The sequence below is a fragment of the Helianthus annuus genome, chromosome 16 (genome assembly GCF_002127325.2).
Source record: "Helianthus annuus cultivar XRQ/B chromosome 16, HanXRQr2.0-SUNRISE, whole genome shotgun sequence".
In the NCBI taxonomy this organism is placed as follows: domain Eukaryota; kingdom Viridiplantae; phylum Streptophyta; class Magnoliopsida; order Asterales; family Asteraceae; genus Helianthus; species Helianthus annuus.
The window spans coordinates 10,648,015-10,661,309 of NC_035448.2; the positions used below are offsets into that span (position 1 = coordinate 10,648,015).

The 13,295-nt window shown below is 38.2% G+C and overlaps 1 non-coding gene across 1 annotated transcript; it reads left to right on the forward strand.

Moving 5' to 3' along the window:
- The first annotated feature begins 6,172 nt into the window (after positions 1 to 6,172).
- Positions 6,173 to 6,279, forward strand: LOC118488594. Its single transcript, XR_004885138.1, has one exon. It is a non-coding gene; the product is annotated as a small nucleolar RNA R71 (small nucleolar RNA).
- The last annotated feature ends 7,016 nt before the right edge of the window (positions 6,280 to 13,295 follow it).

Genomic DNA, 13,295 nt, shown 5'->3' on the forward strand with positions numbered 1-13,295 from the left:
TTTGTAGATTTACATCTGAAACACATCTATCAAGCTTCTGATCTTCAATACTTACATAATTCAAACTACCCAAATCAATTAACACAAAACATAAAACCCAACCCATATGATACCCGAAATTCAAACCACAAACACAACCTCTGCAACCCCACATGAGTGTTCTTCGTTCTTCAAGATCTCATGCCATTACACTTCAAATCAAAAGTCAAATACAAGATGAAGGCCTAATGATGCTACTACCTGATTTTGACGATTGTTGATTTTTCATAAACTATTTTTCCGCTAGGTTTTCTGATCGGAACGATGCCGTTTTGTTCAGATTCCGACTCGGAATCTCACATCAGCGATTGCTTGTGCAGAGGTGATGGCCGCTGTGAAACGTACGGTGACGATTGCTGCAGATGGGGTGGATGAGGATGAATATGAAGATGAGATGTAGGAGTAGACAGAGATCAGTGAGACGGCGATGACGATGACGTGTCTCCGGCGACTCTACCACGGCCACTACAGTGGTTCTTCCATTTTAGATGCGGTACAGGTGAAGATGAAGATGAAATCAGATGATCATCAACGCTATGATATTAATTGAAAGTGGTGGTCCGATGGTGGTGATGGTTGTGGTGGTAGAGATGGTGGTAGTTGGTGAGGCAGGTGGTTGTGTGCGGTGGATTAGGGTTTAATTTGGGGGAGGAAGATGATCTCTTAGGTTTATAAGGTCATTGATGAATTTTATTTTATTATTTTAATTAGAAATTTGTTATGATAAAACTTGCAATGACCAAAATGCCCTTCACTAAAGGACAAAAAACCATGTTTTTTATAAAAAACCTGAGCTGACTTTGCTTTTCGACTAAAATGGAAATAAAATTGAAACCACAGAGACCCAGATGCAAAAAGTTTGAGTTTTGGACTAAAATGGCAAAAGTGACCAAACCTAAGGGACCAAAATGGCAGTTTACTCTTAATTGTTTTTATAAATTACCTTTCATTCCTTCCACATTTGGCCCCTCAAATATGAACATTTATTTTTAATTGGCTAGATCTCATTCTTTTAAGTTTAAGTTTTAGATTTACATTCTAACTAGACCCATACTTCTAGTTATTCACTTGTAGCATACTATAATAATATATAAATGTGCATTATTATATTTTGGGGCGTTACACACTGATGTGCATGAAGTGTGTTATATTTTAGGTATATATTATAAGCCCTTTTTACACTTTTTAGCCAAGTTTTAAATTTATAAAACACGATATTTACTAACACTAAACACACATATGGGCAAGTGCACCCATCGTGGACGTAGTATAGTGTTGGTAAGATACCGAGGTCGTCCAAGGACACAAGAGCTTTTAGTACCGGTTTATCCTCAACGTCTAACTAAATCAAAATGTTAGAAAAAGGTTTTAAACTAAGAAAAATAAAACTAACTAAAATGCTGAAAAATAAAATAAAAATAAAAACAGATAGACAAGATGAATCACTAGGATCCGACTCGTGTGTAGTGTAACCTTTGATTATTTTCGCACTTGCTTAAGAGATTATCTTAGTTATTGTAGTAGGCCCCTCTTTTGAAGGTGACGTTACCCTCAACCCAGTAGTTTGAGTCAGCAAGGATACAATCCTAAAGGGTCGGATTATTGAAAGATAATTAATCAAGTTATTAATGCATAATGTGGTAGGCCCCTCTTTTGAAGGCGACGTTACCCTCGGCTAAGTAGTCTGAGTCAGCAGGGATACAGTCCTAAGTAGCCGGGTTAAAGTTTTAATAGTAGTTTAACTTATGAGGGGATCAAAGAGTTTGGACCCCCGCCATCCAATACCTTTGGGTATTGAAGGAGGTCCTACTAAATTTGATCCAGGTCTTTTGCAGGATCTATACACTAAACAATGGCAAAACTCTTTCCAAACCGTTCCCTTAACCCCCGACCAGGTAGCCAACATACCTCCATATAGACCGTGGAGATATGAATGGTGAAAATCTTTTATTTTATATAGACAGTAAAATAATGTCAAGACATCACGGACAAACGATAAGGAAGAATCACCTTCAACATAAGAAACTAGTAATTAAAGTCATTAATACAAAACCAATTAAAAAGTGCAAAAGATTAAAAATAAAAAGTATTACACTAGACACTTGTCTTCACCAAGTGATGTAAGAGACTTAGGCAAACATGGCCTTTGATTGTCAAGAACTCTTACGATCAATCTTGGATCCCGAGACGACTCACACACTCTATGATGGATAATGAATGATGGTGGTGGATGATGGTGTTGTGATGGTGGTGGGTGGTGGATGAAGTGTGAGAGAGGTGGTGTGCCAAGGGATGAGTTGCAACAGCTCCGGCACGGCCCCGTGTCCATTGGGCCTGCAGGAGGTTTGACCACGCCCCCGTGTCCGCCGGGCACGGCCCCGTGGTGAGTAGTAGAAGCTTCTATGGATTTGTCTTTTCTGCTGCTTCTTGGGCACAGCCCCGTGCTCACCGAGCACGGGGCGTGTTCAGCTTGCTGCCTTCTTGTTTTTGCTTGGGAAGATGCTGTCGGGGGATCGGGCATGCCACGTTTGTTCCTTTTCTTGTATTTATGTTAGATTTTGTTGTCTTTTTACTTCTTTTGTTATTTTGAGCTCATTTAATCCTGAAAATACAAAAGGAAGACAAAAGCACACTTTTTCCAACATTAGTACTAAAAAAGGGTTAGTTTTATGCCACATTTGATGTAATTTATATGTTGCATTTTGTGCACATCAAATATCCCCACACTTGAATCTTTGCTTGTCCTCAAGCAAAACTCTTTATAATGTGGCTTTTTGACTCCCAAATGGAATGGGTAGAAGAGAAGTTTTTGGGCTTGTCATAGAGTGTCGGGAATTCCAAGATTGTTTAGGTTTTATTTTTATTTATTTACAATCCTATTCGTCATGATTTATTAAAAACGTTTCATAAGAAAAATTATTTATTAGGGCATAACATGCCTTTTTAAAATTCTATTTATATATAAGTTCACATACCTCACGGGGGATCACTCAACACTCGGCCGAAGGTGTATTTTTAGTGAATCACTCGAGAGCGGCATTGGAACTTATTTCTACCAAAAGCTTGCCAAGCAATCAATCCTCCTCCTTTTTAACTATATACCTTTGTAAATATCAAGAGGACTTTTTGGTTGAAGGGTTAGGATTGGGCTAAAGGTGGGTGGTTGGGTTAGTGGTTAGTAAAAAGGGCGAAAGGCGTAAAAAGCGTCGGTTTTCGTAAAACATATTGTTTTTGTGACTTTTTACTTTAATGAAGCATTTATTCAAACAAGCCTTTCTTTTGATGAGCTTTGTTTGTTTATTTCCAACTTCATCTTTTTTTTAGTAAGAAGGTCACAAGAAAACCGAGCTTTGTTACTAAAATAAAGGGTTTAAAATAAAAAGGGGTTTTGGTGGGTAAAATGGTTTTGGGTTAAGAAATGAAAAGGTTTAGGCTCAAAGGGTTAACTAGGGGGAATTTTGGGTAGGTGGTAAAAAAAATAAAAATAATGGTGTTGAAAGAAAAAGGGTTAGTCCTAATGCCTCCATCATTTACTTACTTGGGTTTAAGTTGGTTAGGACCGGGAATGCATTGTCGTGGCAAGTTCTAGAGTTGTAAGAACCAAACGGCTATTCACACAAGAAATGAAAAATGAGCATTTAGTGCAAAGATATATATTTGTATGCTCAATAAAGGCTCAAAACTCACTTTTGTGGGAATGGGTTTTTATGTGATCAAGTATATATAATCAAATTTTAACTAAGCTTGTCATGTCGTTTCATAATTTTCTTATGTTGGTTCTTTTTATCACGACGCTGTCAGTTCTAAATTTGTAAAAATATAACCTTTTTAGATCTTATAATTCCCAACTTAAACTTAGACAAGTAAAAAGAAAATAAAATTTTTGAAAAAAATTTGGGGTGATTAGCGGTTCCAATAGAGTTTTGTGTAAGGCTTGTTAATTAGGACTTGCAAAATTCAAGGTTTTAGCATCCCCCCACACTTAAATTACACTTTGTCCTCAATGTGTCCCAAAAATAAATTTTTAGGTTAATTGAATGCGTAATAGGGTGTTAAAAAGCAAAATTTTATGTTACTGGCATCTTGGACACGACCCCGTGGTGACCGGGCACGGCCCCGTGTTCAGGTGCCAGTAACAAAATTTAGCAAAAAGGAACAGAAGCCTGGACACGGGGGCGTGTCCGGTGAACACGACCCGTGTCCAGTTACCTGAACTGGGCAATTTTCTGCAGAGTGTGTAGCACGGGGCCGTGTTGGGCAGACACTGCCCGTGCTGAGCTTACTGTAATGAAGAAATTGTTGTCGGATGGCCCTGTTTTCGTGCATGGGGCTATGTTTCTCGTTTCCCTTGTTATCCTTTACCATCACGAGTGTGTTTTATTCCTGCAAATTAAAATTAAACTAAAAGATTAAACTAAACTAAGGATAGTTCCACGAAATGCCTCCGTGGTGCGCCACATTTATAAGGGTCCTTGGCTAGACCCAAAGTGAGGTTATATGTTTTCCGAGTGGGATGTTTTGCATCCCATGTTGCACCATCGGAGAGCATCATCCAAACTCGAATCAATAACCTTCATGTAATTGACCGGGTCATCGTCCTCTATTCTCTTCCCAACCCCGAACTTTACTTCCTTATCCCCATACTTCAAAGTGAGTGTTCCTCATTCATGTCTACCACTGCTTGTGCGGTGGCTAAAATTGGCCTCCCTAGTATGAGGGGGACTTCGGTGTCTTCTTCCATATCTAGTATGACAAAGTCGGCCGGGTAGATGAAATTGTCGACTTTGACAAATAGATTTTCAGCGACACCTTGTGGGAATTTGACGTATCTATCGGCAAGTTGTATACTCATCTTGGTAGGGCTTGTTTTTTCTATTCCGAGTCGTTTGAACATTGATGCGGGCATGAGGTTAATGCTAGCCCCAAGGTCGGCTAGTGCATTACGAATGGGAGATTCCCCAATCGAGCAAGGAATTGTGAAGCTTCCGGGATCAATCTTCTTTTGGGGAAGTTTGTTGAGTACGAGGGCGGAGCATTCTTCGCCTAGGTTAACTAATTGCAATGATTCAATTTTCCTTTTATGAGTGAGGAAGTCCCTCGTGAATTTTGAGTATTTAGGCATTTGAGTTAGGACTTCTATGAAAGGAATATTAACATGCAATTGTTTTATTAGACTTTCGAATTTTGCGAATTGCTCATTGGTCTTTTGACGAATTAACCTACCGGGGTATGGAACCGGAGGAGCCTTGGTGGGCTCTTGAAGTAGAGGAGAAACCTTATCTTGTTGGGGCGGTGTTGTGCTTTCCTCTGCTGGTGGTGGCGGAGCTTCCGCGGGACCCACGGTACGGTTTCTCAATGTTATGAGATGAACTTGAGCTTTTGGGTTTGTTTCGGTATTACTTGGTAACGCGCCTTGTGGTCTCTCAGAGAAATTTGGGCTAGTTGACTTAATTGTTTTTCAATGTTTTGTATACTAGCTTGTTGATTTCTAAAATTTGATTCCAATTGTTGAAATCGATCCGAGTTTTTCTTTTCAGTGTCGGAGAAAAGGCGAGATACAGTATCTTCAAGCCTTTCTCGTCCACCTTGTTGTTGAGGAAAATTTTGTGACTCATTTCTTGGTTATTGAAAGTTTATTCGTTGCTTTAGGTTTTGTTGGTTACTACTATTGTTGGGTTCTCTCCAACCAAGGTTAGGGTGGTTACGCCATCCTTGGTTGTAGGTACCCGTTGGAGGACCCGACGGCCTAGGTCTATTATCAATGTAGTTTACCGACTCTTGCTGATCGTCTGTTTCTTTCATACAACTCCAATTTTCATGTGGCCCACCACACCCTTCACAAGCCATCACCGAGACTGATTTTGTCATTTCTAACTTTTTGATCTTTGAAGAGAGGGCCTCGATTTGGGCTTGTAAAGAAGTGCTTTCATCAACCTTATGGGCGCCCGGGGCAATGGATTTATTGCCTCGGGGAGTGTGCCACTGAAAATTCGTTTGAGCAATTTCCTCAATTTGATTATATATTTCATGTGGGCGACGATTACCTAAGAGTCCCCCGGAGCTAGAGTCAAGTGTTTGTCTTGTGTGTGGCAACAACCCATTGTAGAAAGTGGATACTTGTTGCCATACCGCAAGACCGTGATGAGGACACTTTCGCAATAGCTCCTTGAACCTTTCCCAAGTTTCATATAAGGATTCCTCGTCCTCTTGTGAATATGTATTAATTTCAGTCATTAATTTAGCCGTTTTAGCGGGAGGGAAATACTTACATAGAAATTTTTGGGCTAGTTCATCCCAGGTGTTTACCGAACAAACTGGGAGGGCGTTGAGCCAAGCTTTTGCTCGGTCTTTTAGTGAGAAAGGAAACATTCAAAGGCGGATGGCGTCATTTGATGCTCCATTGATCCGAAAGGTATCACATATTTCCAAGAAATTAGTAATATGTAGATGGGGATCCTCGTCCACAAGCCCATGGAAGGTTGCGGAGTTTTGAAGCATTTGTATCAAATGTGGCTGAAGTTCGAAGTTTTTAGCTTCAACATTCGGTGCATTGATGGCGGCGCCGAGATTACCTACGGCGGGACGTAGGTAATCCATGAGGGTACGTTGGTCCGCCATTGGAAGTGGTTCCCCCGAAACCTTCTCTTGGTTTTTAGCTTTGAGTCTTTTTATGAGAAAGCGTTCGAGTTCTTCTAGAGGTTCTTTTATGTCTCTACTAGAACTGGAGCTCATACACTATGTAGAAAGTTCAGATGTGGTGTTCGGTTCCAAGTCCTGCAATAAAAACAGAAAAGAATGTTGGTCAGAAGGTTCACCATGGCCCCGTGCTCAGCGAACACGGCCCGTGGTTGGAGATACAGTAAATTTTTTTTTCGGATCCCTGTTACTGGAGAGTTGGACACGGCCCCGTGCTAAGCTCTCTGTAACTCGAAAAATAAAAAACTGCCAGTGACAATGCTGGACACGACCCGTGTTCGACCAGACACGGCCCGTGCTGAGCTCTTCAGAAGCTGAAAAACTAAGAAAATCCTAAAAAAAATTTAAAAAGAAAAATAGAAAAATGATTAGGCCGTTGATTCCTAACTTTCTTAAAATCCTTGTGTCCCCGGCAACGGCGCCAAAAACTTGATGTGCGTGAAGTGTGTTATATTTTAGGTATATATTTTAAGCCCTTTTTACACTTTTTAGCCAAGTTTTAAATTTATAAAACACGATATTTACTAGCACTAAACACACATATGGGCAAGTGCACCCATCGTGGACGTAGTATAGTGTTGGTAAGATACCGAGGTCGTCCAAGGACACAAGAGCTTTTAGTACCGGTTTATCCTCAACGTCTAACCAAATCAAAATGTTAGAAAAAGGTTTTAAACTAAGAAAAACAAAACTAACTAAAATGCTGAAAAATAAAATAAAAATAAAAACAGATAGACAAGATGAACACTTGGATCCGACTCGTGTGTAGTGTAACCTTTGATTATTTTCGCACTTTTGCACTTGTTTAAGAGATTATCTTAGTTATTGTAGTAGGCCCCTCTTTTGAAGGTGACGTTACCCTCAACCCAGTAGTTTGAGTCAGCAAAGATATAATCCTAAAGGGTCGGATTATTGAAAGATAATTAATCAAGTTATTAATGCATAATGTGGTAGGCCCCTCTTTTGAAGGCGACGTTACCCTCGGCTAAGTAGTCTGAGTCAGCAGGGATACAGTCCTAAGTAGCCGGGTTAAAGTTTTAATAGTAGTTTAACTTATGAGGGGATCAAAGAGTTTGGATCCCTGCCATCCAATACCTTTGGGTATTGAAGGAGGTCCTACTAAATTTGATCCAGGTCCTTTGCAGGATCTATACACTGAACAATGGCAAGACTCTTACCAAACCGTTCCCTTAACCCCCGACCAGGTAGCCAACATACCTCCTATAGACAGTAAAATAATGCCAAGACACCACGGACAAACGATAAGGAAGAATCACCTTCAACATAAGAAACTAGTAATTAAAGTCATTAATACAAAACCAATTAAAAAGTGCAAAAGATTAAAAATAAAAAGTATTACACTAGACACTTGTCTTCACCAAGTGATGTAAGAGACTTAGGCAAACATGGCCTTTGATTGTCAAGAACTCTTACGACCAATCTTGGATCCCGAGACGACTCACACACTCTATGATGGATAATGGATGATGGTTTTGTGATGGTGGTGGGTGGTGGATGAAGTGTGAGAGAGGTGGTGTGCTAAGGGATGAGTTGCAAGAGCTCCAAGCACTTCTATTTATAGGCTGAACAGCAGCTCGGGCACGGCCTCGTGTCCATTGGGCACGGCCCCGTGTCCATCTGACTCTCTCTCTTCATTAATTGTAATTCGCAATTACAATAAATGCGCCTGCAGGTGGTTTGATGACGCCCCGTGTCCGCCGGGCACGACCTCGTGGTGAGCAGTAGAAGCTTCTATGGATTTGTCTTTTCTGCTGCTTCTTGGGCACGGCGTCGTGCTCAACGAGCACGGGGCGTGTTCAGCTTGCTGCCTTCTTGATTTTGCGTGGGAAGATGCTGTCGGGGGATCGGGCATGCCACGTTTGTTCCTTTTCTTGTATTTATGTTAGATTTTGCTGTCGTTTTGCTTCTTTTGTTATTTTGAGCTCATTTAATCCTGAAAATACAAATGGAAGACAAAAGCCCACTTTTTCCAACATTAGTACTAAAAGAGGGTTAGTTTTATGCCACATTTGATGTAATTTATATGTTGCATTTTGTGCACATCACACACACTTGGTCCAATCCCTCCACCACCACTGTCACACCCCAACCGATGGCGCAAACATCGGAGTGAGACGAAGATAGATTGCTCATTTCATCATAACACTAAAGTGACAATAGAATTAAAGATAACTGATCTCATTTCATTCAAAAGTGTTACAATACATTGAACTTGAAATATAACATGTTCAATACTAGAAAAATGATATAACAAACAAGTACAAAACTGTTACAACATATTAAAACCTAAGACGTCTATATGTGTATCTAAGCATCATCACACTTCAGTTTCAAGCATCGTCATCCTCAACCTGTAACATGTTTAAAATAAAGTTCAACACAAATATGCATTGGCGAGTATACAGGTTTTCATACATCGCATAAAAGATAAGTTTTAAACAATTTCACATGGCAAGCTATTGAAACAACATAAACAATAAAATTGGCATGTGTTTAACTAATCAAACCAATGATGAAACACAATAAGCTCTTAACATAACCCAAAGCTTACAGGCGGTGCGTTAATCCTATAGCGCTATATATAACAAGGATAGGCTCGTACGAAGTTAATGATAAGTCTAACACAAAACGTATAACCCCAAGTTTAAAGTATCAAGTAATCAAGTATGCATGCATGTATAAGGAATGTTAATAAAGTTTAAGTGTAGGTTTATAGTTTAACATGTTAAACCCCAAAAGGTGGTAAACGAAAAGGGGGTTCAAATATACTCACCAAATTGCTAAGTCTTCCGATTATCCATGTATTGACGAGTTAATGAGAATAGGAGAATGAACGTGTTCGGTTATCGGGATTAAGAATTTAAAGTAGTAAAGGTATGTATATATGAAAGTAATATCTAAGTTATAACTTCTAAGAGTTTGTTTATGACACCATATCAAGTGGTTTCATGGGTCCCAAATTGCCCATTGGAATCATAACAAGAACTCTAAAATCTTTGATATGATAGCTTAGGTTTATGATGGGTAATCATGGTTTGATTAACACCACAAACTCAGCCATGTCTTTATATAATTATACATAGTTAATATAGTAATAATACCTCCTAAAAACTAAGTCCAATCAAGTATTGTCATATAGCATCATGTATGTCAAGCATGGAGGTTATAAAACCTCATTATAAGAGTCACCACTACATACACCATCTTGAAGATGGTGGAAGGGTCATGAATAACAATAAAGTAAATCTAATCTAACCAAGTCATAAAAGTGTTCAAACGAAGGAGTGGAACTTAATTTGGAGGGCCAAAGGCTCCATTTGTTCACACTTCACAAGTTCATCATATAGAAGATGATGACTTGTGCTTGTTTTCATCATTCGTTTATCAAGTATAAACAGAATATAAGTGAGTGTTTGAACTCATAACTTTGATGGTAATCACCCTAATACAAACCCACAATCATAGACTTGATTGGGAGCTTGATGGAAACAAGATTCCATCAAGTTATCAACATGAAAATGAACATACACAGAAATAAAAATGAGCAGAAAGTTTATTACACTTTGGGCCTAAAAAATGGTGAGGTTTCACCTTAGATTACCCAAGTAATCTTGTGAAAACCTTCCTAGAGGTAATCCAAGTGTTAGGAAGAAAGAAATGAGTAGAAAAGAGCAAAGGAAGTGAGTTAGAACCCACTTAGAAAGTCTTGAACTTTCTGATTTTGTTGTTGGAACTCAGTTGTGTTTAAGTGTGTTTTTGAGAGGGTTTAAGGGTTGTAAAAATGGTAAAGTGGCTGGAAATAAGTGGGTATTTATAGGGAAAGGATTAGGATTTAAGTGGGTTGGGCATTGAATGTGATTAGTGGGTAGTAAACTAACAAACAAAGGACTTAATGCAGCCCATATGTCATCGTAAATTCTTGCAGCCTTTATTCTTTTTTTTTGACATTTAATTGTTGTATATTAGCTGAATATGTTATGTATTAATGATGTGACAAGGTTTATTTAACATACACAATGCCTAAAATGCAAAGGAACATGTTTTAATTAAACCAAAAGTGTGATGAAATAGGTGTGTCACAAATCAATGTAATAAGTATGTATGATTTGTATTTTGGTATTAATCAAGTGAAAATCATATAACTATCGAATAACCAAGTGTTTGAAGGTATGGAAGGTTTAAGAATTACGAATACACAATCATTGTCTATGAGTTAAACTTACATTTATGCGAATTACAAATCATGTATCAAACGAATGAATGTATCGATGTATAAACAATGAGTATTTAACACAAAGGATCAATTTCATTACGATCGAAGTCTCGGATTTACAATGGTTTGGAACGAAATACGATTACAGAGGAAACAAGTTTCCGAAAATAGAAGTATGATATAATCTTTCTAAAAATGGAAAGCTGCGAAAAGCGAGGCGTTACAGTCTCTCCTCCTTTAGACGAAATTTATTCAAGAGTAAGACATTGAAAAGGCATTTTGGTTGTAACAATTGACTAAAATCAAGATTTGGAGATTCGAGACGCATTGAAAACATGTAATAAATCATTGAGGTACGAAGGATAGGTTTGTAAAATGAGTTTGTTTGACTAAGATGACTTGAGGCATCAAGCATAAGTTAAACCTGCATGTGTGTAGGCGAAGTGAGCTTTAAACAAGTTTGAATAGCTCAAAAGGAGATGTACTTTAAAGTATGTTACCTAAGAAGGAAAGCTTTCGTATAAAACGGTATGTATTTTGATAAAAGGTACGGCCCCTCATCGTAAGTTGTAAGAAAGTTTTATCGGTCTTAAGGAGCATTTGTAGAATCATTTGTTTGTTGAAAATTGTTCATTGGTGAGAATTGGGAAGGTTAAAATATTGGAAATAACGGGCCGTCTAAGTATGTTTGCGAGCAAATAAAGGAAGGAAGATAGTTTAAAAACAAGGAAGTATTTTAGGATTTGATTGATTGCAAAATAAGGTTTAATAAAAGTGAAGGAATAATTGGAAATGGTTGTGATATGAGAGGGAACGAACGATTCAGCGTATGAATGTTGTGATAGGAATGATCATTGGATAAAATGTGAATACGAGTGTTGAGGATGAGGTTTCGTCATGAATAATCGGATATTGTGTGTTTAGCATTGCGTTTGTGAGTTGTTAGAGTTTGTATATCGGGTCTAAACAAGGTCTACAAAACACTGAATTTCTCATGGCCCGTTTTGCGAAAGTTTGGTAACATGGTGAAAACACTTATATATAGGAAGTACCAACAGCGTTTCCACCATGTTTTGACCATGTTACGTCCGTTTCGTTATTCCGTGTCAAGTTTCATTGTTACGTTCCATGTCATATCATACACAGTAGTACACCCTATGATTCTCATGCGCCTACCATTATAATCCCGTGTGCACCCGCGATTATATTGATTGTCGCATGATCCGCATAGTTTGTACTAGTTGTGTATGAATCAGGGTATACATAAATTTTAAAAATAAGAACGTGTGCGTATAAGAATGTAGGCATGTTTATGCTTAAGTATGTATGAGAACATCGTATGTGAACCCCTCGGGTTACGCTCATGTATAGGTACGAGTGTATGAATATAAGTATGCGTACGAGTATAAGTATAAGTATGGATACAAGTAAGGGTATAAGCATGAATAATAATGATTCCGTATATAGTGTTACTTGAAACATAATGAATTTAAGCATATAAAACGATCAAGAAGTTTAAGTATGTACAAACGAATGATATAAGTGAATTGTTGTGAGATATTGACTAAAACATGTACGATGATATGCATGCATAGTTGTTGCGCAAAACGTTGAGTTTATTGAATAAAAAAAATAGCTTGAGTTCGACTTGGATTGTAGAATCAAGTTTGTGAATGTCAATAGAATATAAGGTATTTGATTGTTATGTGAGATGTGTTTTGAAAAAGGAAATGCTACTCTTGTTTAAAAAAAAGAGTTACGTATATCGAAGATTGTCGGTTCCTATGAAGTCTCCTTGTCCACGTGTTTTGGAATTGAAATGATGTATTGAGCGGTGTATGAAAAGGTTGTTGAAAATAGTAAGTTCGCATCATTCAAAGGATCTTGAAAAAAAAGTTGTAATTCGAAATTGGTTTTTAGGCTTACAAGTTAAGCAGCTTGAAAGAGGAACCTTCACACATCAAACTAAATATGCTAAAAACCTCTCGAAAATTTTTGATTTAGAAAACTGTAAAACTTGTACCACTCCCATGTGCACATCCAAGTCACTAGATTCTGATCTTATTGGTAAACTTGTAGATGAGACTTGTATAGATGCATGATAGGGTCATTGATCTATCTTACTACGTCAAGACTAAATATCATGCTTGCCACCTGTGTATGTACAAGATATCAAGCCTCACAAAGAGAATCACATTTAATTGCTGTGAAAAGGATATTTAGATATCTCAAAGGGTTTCCAACCTTGGGAATCTGGTATCCAGCTAATGACAATCTTGAACTTGTTGGCTTTTCAGATAGCGATATTGCAAGCTGTCCCACCACA